Raw genomic sequence first — 13,765 nt, 5'->3', positions numbered from 1 at the left:
TATTAGGTAAATATTGCAAAATATAAACATTTTATATTGGTCCAATATTGTTGCCAACATTGCGCCGATGTTGCTAATAATATTGGACCAATATTGTAAAATAATATTGAACCAATATTGGCATCAATATTTGGTCAAAATATAAATCTAATATTGGGCAAATATTGCTAAATGTAAACATTTTATATTGGTCCAATATTGTTGCCAATATTGCGCCAACATCGCTAACAATATTGCGCCAATATTGTGCCAATATTGTTTGCTACTTGGGTGGCCTTACTAAAATCTATTTTTGTTATATCAAAATATTTTTTCGAAATATCAAAATAATGGGAAAAAATATCTGGATGTTTGTAGCTGTTCTCATAAATCCTTTATACCATTTGCGACCAGGCAAATTGGTACAAAGGATCCATTTTTGAACAAACACGTTTCATCATTTTTAATTAAATAGTCTCTCACAAAACTTTGAACTTGATCTAATCGTCTACCAAAGGCCCAATCGCCAAGCATCTGAAGAAGGTACATCAAGGTTATTTCCATAAAAGAACTCAATTTTTTGTATTGCCACTACAAACTACTAATGTCTTATTTTATTTTGGTCTGATAACGATAGTTTTGGTATGCGGTAGAATTGAGCTGTGGCTCTTAAGCACAGCTCACCATTTAATCTTATAAAGCTTCTCGTTTTTTTTTTTACCATTTTAAGTTTAGTGGATTCAATTTAGTTACAGATTTATAGAGATTTTTGAAATTGAAGAAACGATGCACTTTTGTGGTAACATTGTGTACTTTTGCACCTTTAACTTTAACAGTATAAGTGCAAAAGTACAAAATTAATTAACAACAAAAAAAAGTGTGAAAACTTAAAAAACCCAAATGAAAAAAACTCAGTCAGTGTGAAAAAGTAATAAAATTTTAAATTCTATTAAATTTTAATTGATTATTGAGAGGATTTATTGTGTCGCTTTAAGGTAAAAACTCAAAAAAATCTTGTATCAGTCATAACTTTTTAACGGAGTAAGATTTTGAAAATCTAAAATTTTTTTTGAAATTAGCAGAAAATTTCCAACAAAATAGCTTCCTTTGTTTTTAAATTGCCTTTTCAAATCTTTCATTTAAATCTCTTATTAAAACAATCATTTTGACAATTTTTTTTTTTTAATTTTATAATATTCCCACACTAAAAATTTTTAAAATTTTTAAAATTTGCTAATATTTTTATTTTTAGTGAAGGTATTTATTTTTCCCGATAAGTGTCCGCATTTACGCACTGTCCGGTTTCTGCTACTTTTACTCTAATTATAATATTTTTTTTTTAATATGGAGAGATTCAGGTGATTTTGCTTTGGACTTATAATTTTAATTAGTATTTAATTCTGATTAGTTAATATCTTTTATTATTTTGATTTCTATTTTGATTTAAAAGAGTTTAACCGACATTTCATTTTTTTTTCCTATTTTGTAACTTTTTATTTTTATTTTTTTGTTTCATATTGGTAACAATTATATATGCTGCACATAATTTTTTATGGAATCAATTCTCGGGACTTGGCAATAAGACAAATTGAGACTTCTTCGTGCCCCGGCCATCTGTATTTATATTGAAATGTTAATCGTATTTATATATTTTACGGCAAAGCATGAAAATTAACCAATTTATTTTTATTTTTTTGTAAAGCATCTTTATTTGACACAAGTATAGTAATAGTAATAGTAATAGTAATATATTTAAATAAGTCCTCGTAGATAAAATGACAAATAATTAAAAACCAAACAAACAAAAATTATACAAAAATTTATGGTTTGTGAAATATAAACTTTAAGTAAAAAAAAAAAAGCAATTGTTGTTCATAGCAAGTAAGTTGATATCAAAATTGGGAAAAGGGAAAAAAGATTGCTTTCATTTAATTCAAGTTTACATCTATGACAAATAGTATCTAAAAAGCCAATATTTGTAGCTGCTAAAGCACGAATTAATTAATAAACGTGTAGCTCATCTTCAGTAAAAGATGTACTGTTTGCAGCTGGAGAAAAAAAATACTTGTCAATTCTATTCTTAAATGCGTTAACTGACGGAACCTTTTGCATGCTGACGGCAAGTTATTCCAATCATTGACAATACGATTTGTAAAAAAATTGTGACGAGCATTATTATATGTGAATTCACGCATTAGGACATTGGAAGATGATCTGCGAATTGGATTATGCCAATTGATACTCTCAAAACCGTTTTCTAGCTTAAACTGTTGGATTAAGTCGCCACGTCTCCTGCGAGTTTCCAAAGTAATAAAATTGAGCCGACGACACCTTTCAGCGTAAGGTAATCCTATTAAATCATGAGGTACTTTTGTTGCTTTGCGCTGAATTTTTTCGATTTCTTTGATGTCACCTTTTAAGTAAGGACACCATACCGGAATAGCGAATTCCAGGTGCGGCCTAACATACGTAGTGTATAACTTACTCCAAACTTCCATATCTCTTGATCTAAATGTCTTTTTTAATAGGCCAAGTATCATACTCGCTTTACGTGTTGCAACCTGTATGTGTTGATTCCATTTTAGATCATTAGATATGAAGATACCCGGGTTCCTCTCAATATCCGTTGCCTCAAGAGTAAGTGATGCATTTCCATCATTCATTACATATTCGTGATTACTATTTCCATAACCAAGGTGCATAACTTTACATTTTTGAACATTTAACTCCATCAGCCATTCCTTTGACCATTCTGTGACAATGTTTAAATCATTTTGTAGGATCAGGCAATCAGCATCGTGAAACTCAGGTCTTATTTCTTGTAACAGTTTAGTATCGTCAGCATAGATTTTATGAACTGATTTTAACTTATCCAGTAAGTCATTTACATAAATGATAAATAATGTTGGACCAAGTACAGACCCTTGAGGAACTCCGCTTAGAACATCGGTCCAGTCGCTAGAGTGTTCACCTAAAACAGTTCGCTGTTTTCTACTAATCAAAAATGACTCAATCCATTTTAGAACATTGCCATTAATCCCATATGCTTTCAATTTATGAAGTAGTCTACGGTGAGAAACTTTATCAAACGCTTTCGCGAAGTCCAAAAATGCAATATCGACAAAATTTCTTTTACTTAACGCTTTCGTGATGTAGTCGACACTCTCCAATAAGTTAGATGTGCATCCTTTTTTGGACATAAATCCATGTTGATTATGTGAGATACTGCTCGTTTTTTCAAGATATTTAGTTATCTGTTCCCTGATAATCTTTTCCATTACTTTGCATGGAGCTGATGTGATAGACACTGGTCTGTAATTAGCGGCATCAAGACGACTACCTTTTTTAAACAACGGTGTGACGTGTGACTGTTTCCAAGCTGTAGGTGTTGAGCCTTCGGACAGTGCTTTATTGTAAAGTAAAGTAAGAGGGTAAGTCATTTGAGCTGCGCATTCTTTAAGTACCTTTGGACTAATGTTATCAGCACCAATAGATTTATTCGGGTTCAAACCTTTCAAATAAGCTAGCGTCGCTTCAAAGTTAATAGTTATATCGCCTAAGTCTTCTTGATAATGCCTTCTCTCAAAAATAGGTAACTGACTACTTTTACTATCATCTACAAAAACTGATTTGAAGTGCTCGTTAAGTCTGTTTGCGATATGTATTCCCTCTGTTAACGTTTCACCTTTTGCATTAGATATAGCACTAATAGATACATGAACATTCTGTTGCGCCTTAGCATAAGCGTACACCCTTTTAGGATTACTTTTATCTTATGCTAGTTGTGCTTCAAATACTCGAACACGACGTTTACATGCTTTCTGCACTTGACTTCTTAGTTTCCTATATTCACGAATCAGTGTCGCTGATCGCCAGTTAGTCGCAGATAAGTAATTGCCCAGTTGTTTTTTTTGCTTTATCATTGCCAGTACCTCCTTATTCATCCACGGCGCATTACGGGTGGTATGGACTTTTTTTAACGGAATAAATTGCTTGCTGAGTTTATTATACTTATTGCAGAAAAGTTCATAGCACTCATTAAAGTTTTTATTTTCAAATAATTGCTTCCAGTTAGTTTCCATAATCTTTTTACCGAAATTTATATAGTCACCTTTATTAAAGTCATATTTTTTGTTTGAGAAAGTAGTCTCATTTTTAGAAAGGACGACATAATTCCAACTCAGTATGCGATGACCTTGTGACGAATTACCTAACGGCAGAGAGCTAGATAAGTTGATTACTCTTGTTGATAAGTCTGTAATAATTAAATCCAAAATGTTTTTTGCTTTACCAATAGATGCTTCGAATGTTGAGAAATCAACTAATTGTTCTAGGTTATGATTAGCCAAAGTATCAAGAAAAACACTTGCCGCACTATTTTGACCACTTAGTAATTCGATCCTGTCATCATCGTGCCATTTGATTTCCGGAAAGTTGAAATCACCTGCTAGTAACATACAACTATACGCTTTTCTATCAACAGCTTGCTTAGCCAATATAATTGTTTTATTTATATCATTTATATTCGATAAAGGTGGTCTATAGACACAACCAATAAGAACAATTTCGTTACCGATTTTAATTTCACACCATATTTGTTCGGAGTTGCTGTTGTTTAAGATCTCTCTTAGATGACGATCAGATACCTCATTCACGACTAGATCACGCTTGATGTAGATAGCAACACCTCCACCGTGACTAATTCGATTTTTCTTTACTAGTGAGTAGTTGTTCAATTGAGAAGCAGATATTTCAGTAGACCATGTCTCAGAAATAAAGATTAAATCATACATGTTTATGTCACAAAGTGCCGATAATTCGTTCATTTTATCCGGATTAAGGGAAGTTGCGTTAGTATAAAAACATTTTAAAAATGTATTTTTAGGGTTAGGTTTAGCAGATTTTATTTTTGTATTTAATGCATTTAAATAAATATTCGCAGGTAAACACTTTGATTCATTGTGTTTTTGCAATTCTGGCTGCATGTGCATCTTTCCATTTGATGAAAGGATGCTTTTTACGACCATTGATTTCAACTTCCTGTGAGACATCAATGCATCGCAATTTATCGCTGCGGATGACAAATTTAAAGGGCTTGTCAAGTTTTCCAAGCTTGTCAAGGTCAGAATTAGCTGCTTTTCTTTCTGAGTTTAATTTATTCAATTCACTTTGTTCTGCTGCTGTGCGGTCAGGACGTATAAATATATCTTTAAAATTGTCCGATGCTAATTGTTTTGCCGATGCTATAACGTCGTTTCTGATAGATACCGAATCAACTTCAATTATAAGAGGAGCAGGTTTACCAGAATTAAAGTTCTTATTTTTTTTGAAACGTTCAACTCTGACTATATTGACTGATTTATTTAAGGATGCCATAACCTTTTTGAATTCCGCGGTGTCATCTTTAGTTATATCACTTGGTTGAGTTTTTACAGATTCAGGTAGACCAAACACAACAATTCTCTTCTCTCTATTAGTCACGTCCCTATTATGCCTATTGAGCGCGCTCACTACAGCTACGTTTGCTAATGTACCGAGTTTGTTGACTTGTTCAACTAATTTAGATAACAAAGGCTTTTCACTACTTTTGCTATCTTTCAGGGACTTTATTTCAATATCCTGCAAATCAATTCTATTAGTTTATCAATTCTGGCAGTATGTGATTTAATTACATGAAGAGCTTGTTTAAGCTCTTCTTTGGCAATTTTATCAGCGTTTTCCAGAGCGTCTTTAAGCTGTTTTTGTGTTACCATTTTTAGCAATTACCAGTGGAAGCAATTTTAAGGCGTATGTATATATGATTTCTTTTAACTCGATAAATACTCTTTGATATAGTTTATATCCTTTAAGTTTCGATAAACTTTTTTTGGAAAACTTTTTATTTATTTTTATTTATTTTTATTTTTTTATTTTTTTACGTAATAATATTATTTTTTTCCGCGTTATAACAATTTATTTAAAATAATAAAAAAAAATTTTTTGGAAAAAAAAAAATGTAACTAATTTTCCGGAAATATATATATTCACGGATTTATTATATAATATATTATATAATATATTATATATACACGGATTTATTATATAATATATTAAGTATGTTTTAAAATTGTCAAAGCGCAAAATAGAATAAGATATATAAAGATCTGAAAAACTAATGTTCAAAAAATGAATAAACAAACAGATTAAAAATCAGGTTCAACGCAACTGTTGACTGTAAGTTTAAAACTATTAAAAAAGAAAATATAAAAATAAAAAAAAATTTGAAAAGATTTTAAAACTTGTCAAAACTCTATAAAAATAAAAGCGAAGTGAAGCATAAATATTTGCTTATAAATATATTTTTTCACAATAATTTATAAAGTTATATATAATAATATATAAATATGTGTATATAATTAAAACAAACAATAAACAAACTATATTTGAATAAATTAAAACACGCCGAATCGGATGTAGATAAAATAATATATGTATTATAATTTATTTAAAGTAGAAAAGTAAAGGATAGTAAATAAGCTTATAAGATGAATTTAATATTAAAAGTAATGTTAGTACAGCTATTATAACGTTGTAAATCCGATAAAAAAAAATTACGTAAGTGTAACCAACGTTATTACAACGTTGTTATTTTGATGAAAACCAACATTAGTTTAATCAACGTTATTACAACGTTAGATTTAGTTAGTCGATGTTATTTACTACTATATTATATATATTCAAACAACTCGTTTATTTTTGTTAATGTGCAATGTTCAATAGACAATTATAATTAAATTTCTCTTGATGGAAAATGTCTTTTTTTCATTTGAATAAAACTGTCCCAGATTCCTAAGGTATTGGTTAGTTGATGAATTTTTTTTTTTTTTATTCTGGATGAGTATTTATACTCGCGCCATTTGTTTAAAGTTTAACTTTTTTACATTTTTTGAGTTTTTATGGGCATTTTCAAACGATCAGCGCGAATAGAAATTTATAAACCTTTAACAATTTAATTGCGTCAATACAAAGAATGGAAGATTTTTTATCCATACCGATTGCGCGCATTTTTATTATTATCATATTTGTTAACAGGTACTTTAGAAACGCAAAAATCGAGTAATATTTTAAAAAAGCGCAGTTTAGAAAACAATTGTTTATCAAGCTACTTAACAAATTTTAATTTTAAAAAATCTATTATTTCCACCTCAAGTAAGTTTATTATAACAACATAACATAATAATGTATGTTATATTTTATAATTATAGTTAAATAAATTAGGTTATTTAAACATTTATAATATTTTAAATAAACTTTTAAAAAATTTTAAACTTCATACAAATTATGAAAATGTTTATCGTGTTATAAAACAATGATTAACATTATGAAATTTTGTTTTAAAGCTAGCTATGACAACAAAAGTATCTGAGGTGTATCCCTGTCACAAGAAGGGGTTTAAAAAAAGAAGATCGAGTCGCAAGAACATGAACCTAGTTAACGTCACTCTGGATAGAATGGAAACAAACCAGCTGCCCCTAAGGATTCACATTATCCAACGCTACTTATTTTTGAGAGAACAATTTCCAATGAAAGCACTAAAGGATCTCGTCGCTTGTCCTTTAATGTCCAAAACTTTCCAGTAAGCTTTTAGCTTTAGAAATCAAACGTTATTTCATGTTTTATGTCAAAAATAGTAAAGACAATTTAATAAGTTATGCTTTTAATTTACGTAAATTCTTCATAGATTAAAATGCATAACAAATAATGAATTTTGCAATGTCAGTTGTATCCTTTCCGGAATCTTAATTCCTTGGAAAAAGACTGGCTTCAAAGTCATCAGCGACAAAAGGATGAAGTATCATGGCAAGAAATATGTAGAAAACAACACTTATCTTTTCTTTTCTTTGCAATGCCGGTGGAGATATAGAAAACGTAACATTATCCCACAGCTCAACTCACAGGATTTTTGATACAATAATAAGAAAAGATGCTTGTGTTCTTAGAGTAAACATAACCACTATTGTTAAGAAGAGTGACAAACCCATCCTTGTGCATTTTGATGGCAAGATTGTCAAAGATTATACGGGTAGCATATATGAGACAAAAGACCGAATTTGTGTGCTTATAAAGCGTGAGAATCAGTCCCATCTGCTAGGCGCTCCAGGGTTAGAACACGGCAGTGGTGAGGCTCAGTTCACAGCAATTCAAAATCTATTTGATTCTTTTAATCTAGGGCAGTTCATCCACGGAGTTTGTTTTGATACCACTGCTTCAAACACTGGCTATTTAAAAGGAGCTTGTGCAAAATTAGCTAATTTTCATGACCGACCATTGCTCTTGTTAGCCTGCCGCCATCATGTAGTAAAGCTCCAGATAAAACACTTTTGCAATGAAGTTGCAGTAAACAAATCTGTTGGACCGGAGAATCAACTATTTAAATCTCTAAAGCAGAACTGGCATAGTATTGATGCAAACAACGAGAAGATGCTGTTGAAATTTAATCACCAGAATGTTAAGGGTACCTGGTTGGAGAAGCAGGCTCTATTGGTGCTCAAAACTTGCAAGGACCTGAGAAAAACAAGTTAAGAAATAGTCAGGTAAGGTTAAAATAATGAAATATATTACTCTAAAATAACTTTATACCAAAATAGAAAGAAGAAACATAAAAGTTTCTAATTAAATTGTAAATTATATACATTAAGACTTTTGAGAAGCGCAAAGATTATTGTGAAATGGCAGAGCTTGTAGTTATGTTCCTTGAAGAAGATCAGACAGTTAGGTATAAAATTCACAAAACCGGAGCTATTTCACACGCGAGGTTCATGGCAAAAGCATTGTACTATATGAAGTTCAATTTGCTTCTCCCTAAGATCAGTCAGGTTCTTTTTCTGAATGATGAAATTGTCAAAGAGATCAATAGAATGGCTGACTACATTTCTCTTTTCTGGGCATCGTGTTTTTTGACCTGAGAGTTTTCTGATTCTGAAGCTTTTGAATTAAAACTTAATTTCCTAAATATTTATATATTAGTCTCATAATTTAGAATAATTTGTTTCAAAAAAAGACCAACTAAATTATTTTAGAATAATGACATAAATAAATAACACTTATTACATTAGATGTTAGACGTGTCATTATCAACCTTACTTACTATCTATATTGCATTATTTTTAACTCACACTCTTAGGATCAACAAAAATATTGGCAGATGTGCCATTCAATGCGTATGAGCCTGCCGCAGAAGTGGTATTAAAATCATGGCGAAACCATATGTGGTATTTGGATCCATCAACCGTGGTGCTAACGCTAGCATGTTCTAATAAAGATCACTACATCGAAATGGAAAAGATGGCAAAAGTTCTTTATTCAACCCAACGGAGTGGTATTAAAAATGTAAGAACGGGTAGAACCAAAGCTAAAATCCCTTCGATAGCAGTTTTTTGTTTAATATAGACCAACCACCAGGTCTTGAATCATATATTTCGCCAGATTCCTGGTTAATTTTTGATATCCTAGGTCATACTTCTGAAAAATGTCTATGGATGAAACTCCCTCAGATTTTTTGGAAAGAATTTCCAGGATACAATGAGCTTCAAAGCTTCGTAAAATCTGTCAAAGTTGTTAACGACTCATCAGAACGTGCAGTAAAACTCATTCAAGATAATGTAGAGCGTGCGAAGAGCGAGGAAAAACTTCAGAACCTTCTCCAAATAAAAAACTCTTGGAAAAAACCATTTAAAAAGACGAAGAATGGATACAAGGAGTCAGTTACAACGCCTGCTCCCTCGCTACTGGCTGTGAGTTAATAACTCAAAAAACCTTTCCAATATTTCTAATAATTTGAATTACCTTACTGTAGACTCTAAACCTTGAAAATGTATTTTAAAAAATTTAAATTATGTATTTTCTAAAGATATTTGTCTTAAAGGAAAGAATTTATTATATAAATCTAAGTACTGCCATAGCTGCTATTATATAATAAATATAATAGCAGCTATGGCAGTACTTAGAGTTCTTACTTTAATATTAGGGGTCCGAGGATTGATGCCGGTTTTACAAGTAAAATATTTTTCCGCGGTGCTCTGTGATGAGCTCTTAAAATTTAATGAGAATTTAATTTAACACACACAAAATCTAAGTAGATATTTTTTGAATTATATCAACACATTTTGATCTAGTTAAATCTACAGCAAAATATTTAAAGTCCTATAACAAATATTTTGGGAGTAACCATTTTGAGATTGGCTTTGTTTGATCTTAGGTTCCAATAAAAGTAATTTTTTTAAAACATTATTTGATACCAATAAGAAGTAAAAAAAATGAGTATTGCACCATGACTGAAAATGACCTCATAGATCAACAAAAAGGCACTTTGAAATAACACAAATGTTGATTATTCTATCAAAATCAGTGAACGGTAGGCATTATATATTTCTTAACTCGAAAAGCACAGTGTTTTTTTTGGTATAGGAACACATGAAGAGAATATAAATGAGAAAATTAACTGGGTTCAATATCAGAATCGATTCGCGCCGTTATGTTAAAAACTGCTCAATTTTGGTCAAAAATTGCCTAGTGCTTCACTTCGAACGACCGGCGCAAATACTTCTAACAGGAAAAAATAAAAAATAAAAAAATTTGACATATAAATATCACCTCTACGCCACTCATTAGCGACTCCGCATGTAATTTGGTTGTCAAAAAAAAATTATGGGATGGCCTTTATATATGTATATAATATACATATATATATATATATATATATATATATATATATATATATATATATATATATATATATATATATATGTATATAATATACATATATATATAAAATATATATATATAATATATAATATATACATACTTATATATATATACATATATATATATATATATATATATATATATATATATATATATATATATATATATATATATATATATATATATATATATATATATATATATATATATGTAATATATATATATATATGTAATATATATATATATATGTAATATATATTTAGAGAGAGAGAGAGAGAAAGAGAGAGACAGAGAGAGAGAGGGAGAGATAAAGCTTCAGTTGACCAAAATTATATTTATTGCGCTCTTCTCATTGAAGACTTTTCAAACGTAATAAATATTTGTTGACTTCAGTACATACATAATACTAAGACTTAGTATTATGTATGCACTTAGTCTAAGTATGGTTGAGTTGAAAAATAATTTTTTTTATAATCAATGATTGTTACTACTTAATTCAGTTGATTATAAAAACTTAAAAACCATGTCTGTATATTAGGTAGACGAATACAGAAATATTTACTTAACTTTAACACTTTATTTTGTCAATATAAATTATACAAATAAAAATAGCATGTATTGATAAAACTGTATCTTGACTAAAGTACAATCATGTTTTACATGAGTCTTCAAGTTCTAAAATTAAAGAAACTTTTTTTTTAATACTTAGTTACATATATGCAAACTTTTTGAAAGATTATATAAGTATTTGTGTGGATATATATATATATATATATATATATATATATATATATATATATATATATATATATATATATATATATATATATTGTTTATAATAAATTTTTTTATGTACGTAAAAATTTTTTTTAAATATACTGAAAAAGTTAAACTACTATTATGAATTTTAGTAGTAGAAATAACTTTGCATGTATAATATTGAGCAACGATTTTTTTTTTTTGGCTTAAGCGGAAGACTTATTTTATTAGTAACAATCATCGATTATAAAAAAATTGAGAAAGCAACTGTTCGTTAGGTAAAAAAATACAAAAATATTTATTTCACCATATAAAGAATGACAATTATAAATATTGACAAACCTAAATTTAATAATTTTTCAAAATTGGTTTTATATATAATATTCTTAACTAAATACTTCAGTGTAAGTCTCTATAAAAGATTGGAGTGTACAATCTTTTGTATTGTTTTTTAATATCAATTTAGAACGAAAAGTGGTACGTATCACAATTGTTTGCACATTAGAGAAGCTAGTCCTGATATTACAGTGCAAAACGTTGCTAAATGTAAGTTCATCTGTTTTTATTTAACATTTTATGCTAAATAAAACAATTATTTTTCAAAAAGTTAAAAATGTGTATTTATTTCTAACAAGTTAATTAATAATACTTAAAACATCTCTTCAACAAGTTGTTTTTTTTTTAGGTGCCCCAAGAAGTCCTTACAGTCTTATCACAGAGCACCGCGGATGAGCATTTAATTGGAAGTTCACGCCTCCTTCCAAACCGATGTCGCAAAACTTTCCAAGAGGTGGGGTTCGAACCAGGGATCCTTTGTTTCTGAGGCAAGTGCACTACCGCTGCGCTAAAAGAAAATCTAGAGAATTATTGCTGCACTTTGTTATTATGATGAACTGCCATCAAGTTTTAAGCCTATAAGTAGAACACGTAATTTAATAAATGTTGACTTTTCATTTTACAAAAGATGCTATGGTATTTAATTCAATTTTCAGTTTTCTTTAGCAGTTTTTCATTAATATTTTACTCTGTTCTAATTTTGTTTTTTCTTTTATAATAGATTTTTAATATGCACCATTTATGGATATCATGATACCAAATATACGATGCCTAATGTCTGAAATCAAAAAGTCTTTATTTGCAGTGAATATCCTGAAGAAAAAGACTGAGTTTGAAGATTTATTATTTTTTTATAAATAAATGATATAACAAGGTCTAATGAAAATTAAATAGTTTTAAATAAAAAAGTAAAGTTTTATTTGTTGTTATATTCTTGTTTACATATAAGTATAAAGTTTTCCTAAATAAAATAAAATGTGATCAAACTTAATACATTCTATGAGTTTTTAATGTCTTTTTCAGCTTTTGTTAATAATGTATTGGATGAAATTATGTCAAAATGTGTTAAAGCATTGTTTAAGAATCCTGGAACTTATGGAAATAGATCAATAAAAAAAAAACTTTATTGCATAGAGTAATTATAGATAAATTTTTAATAAATGTGATGTAGATGTCGTTTATGTTGTTACTTTTATATACTGTGTGAAATTTTACATTACTTATTTCTTATTATTATTTACATTTTGATTTATTTTTTTACATTCTAGTGAAATGCATGAAAGATTTCTATGGTTTTTTTCTTTTTAGGAACATTAGTGTCACATGCTGCAAAATTCGATTAGGTCGATAAGTTGATAGGCGATCGTTTGAAGAGAGCTCTTAATAAAATAGCATAAAAATTACTTTATTATGCTTTTGTATGCTTAAAATGTAAATAAACACAAAATGTTTAAACTTTTAGTTATTTATCCATATCTAGGTTGTTAGACCGAAGTTTTCATTTGTGAAAAGATTTTTTTTCTGTATAACATAAGTTATTTACTTAAATAACTTATACTTAAAAAATAGGTTTTTAGGAAAACGTCCGTTCACCGCTTCATGTGGACGTTCAAAAAACCAATATAAAACGTTTTATGTAGGACCCTTAAAAAACGTTCACAAAACGCTTTTAAAAAACGTCCGGTTATTGTTTCATATGGACGTTTAAAAACCAATAAAAAACGTTTTTACGGGACAATTAAAAAACGTTTGCAAAACGTTCTTGTGCCCACTGGGTCTTACGATGTTATTAAAAACATTTTTCATAAAGTATTTAGATCATCTATCATTCAAGGATCTTTTTCAGATCATTTAAAAATACCAGAGATAATTCCTGTTTTCAAAACTGGCGATCATACTAATATAAACAGCTATTGCTCTATATCAATTCTTCCATTATTCTCAAAAC

At 29.2% G+C, this 13,765-nt stretch overlaps 1 long non-coding RNA gene across 1 annotated transcript; it reads left to right on the top strand.

Annotated features, from left to right (window-relative positions):
- The first annotated feature begins 6,683 nt into the window (after positions 1 to 6,683).
- LOC136080657 (uncharacterized) lies at positions 6,684 to 12,936 on the top strand. Its single transcript, XR_010638584.1, has 4 exons — positions 6,684 to 6,812; positions 11,948 to 12,027; positions 12,167 to 12,453; positions 12,539 to 12,936. It is a non-coding gene; the product is annotated as an uncharacterized LOC136080657 (long non-coding RNA).
- Positions 12,937 to 13,765: the final 829 nt, after the last annotated feature.

Source organism: Hydra vulgaris, chromosome 05, assembly GCF_038396675.1.
Source record: "Hydra vulgaris chromosome 05, alternate assembly HydraT2T_AEP".
Taxonomy (NCBI): Eukaryota; Metazoa; Cnidaria; class Hydrozoa; order Anthoathecata; family Hydridae; genus Hydra; species Hydra vulgaris.
This window is presented reverse-complemented; position numbering and strand designations above follow the sequence as displayed.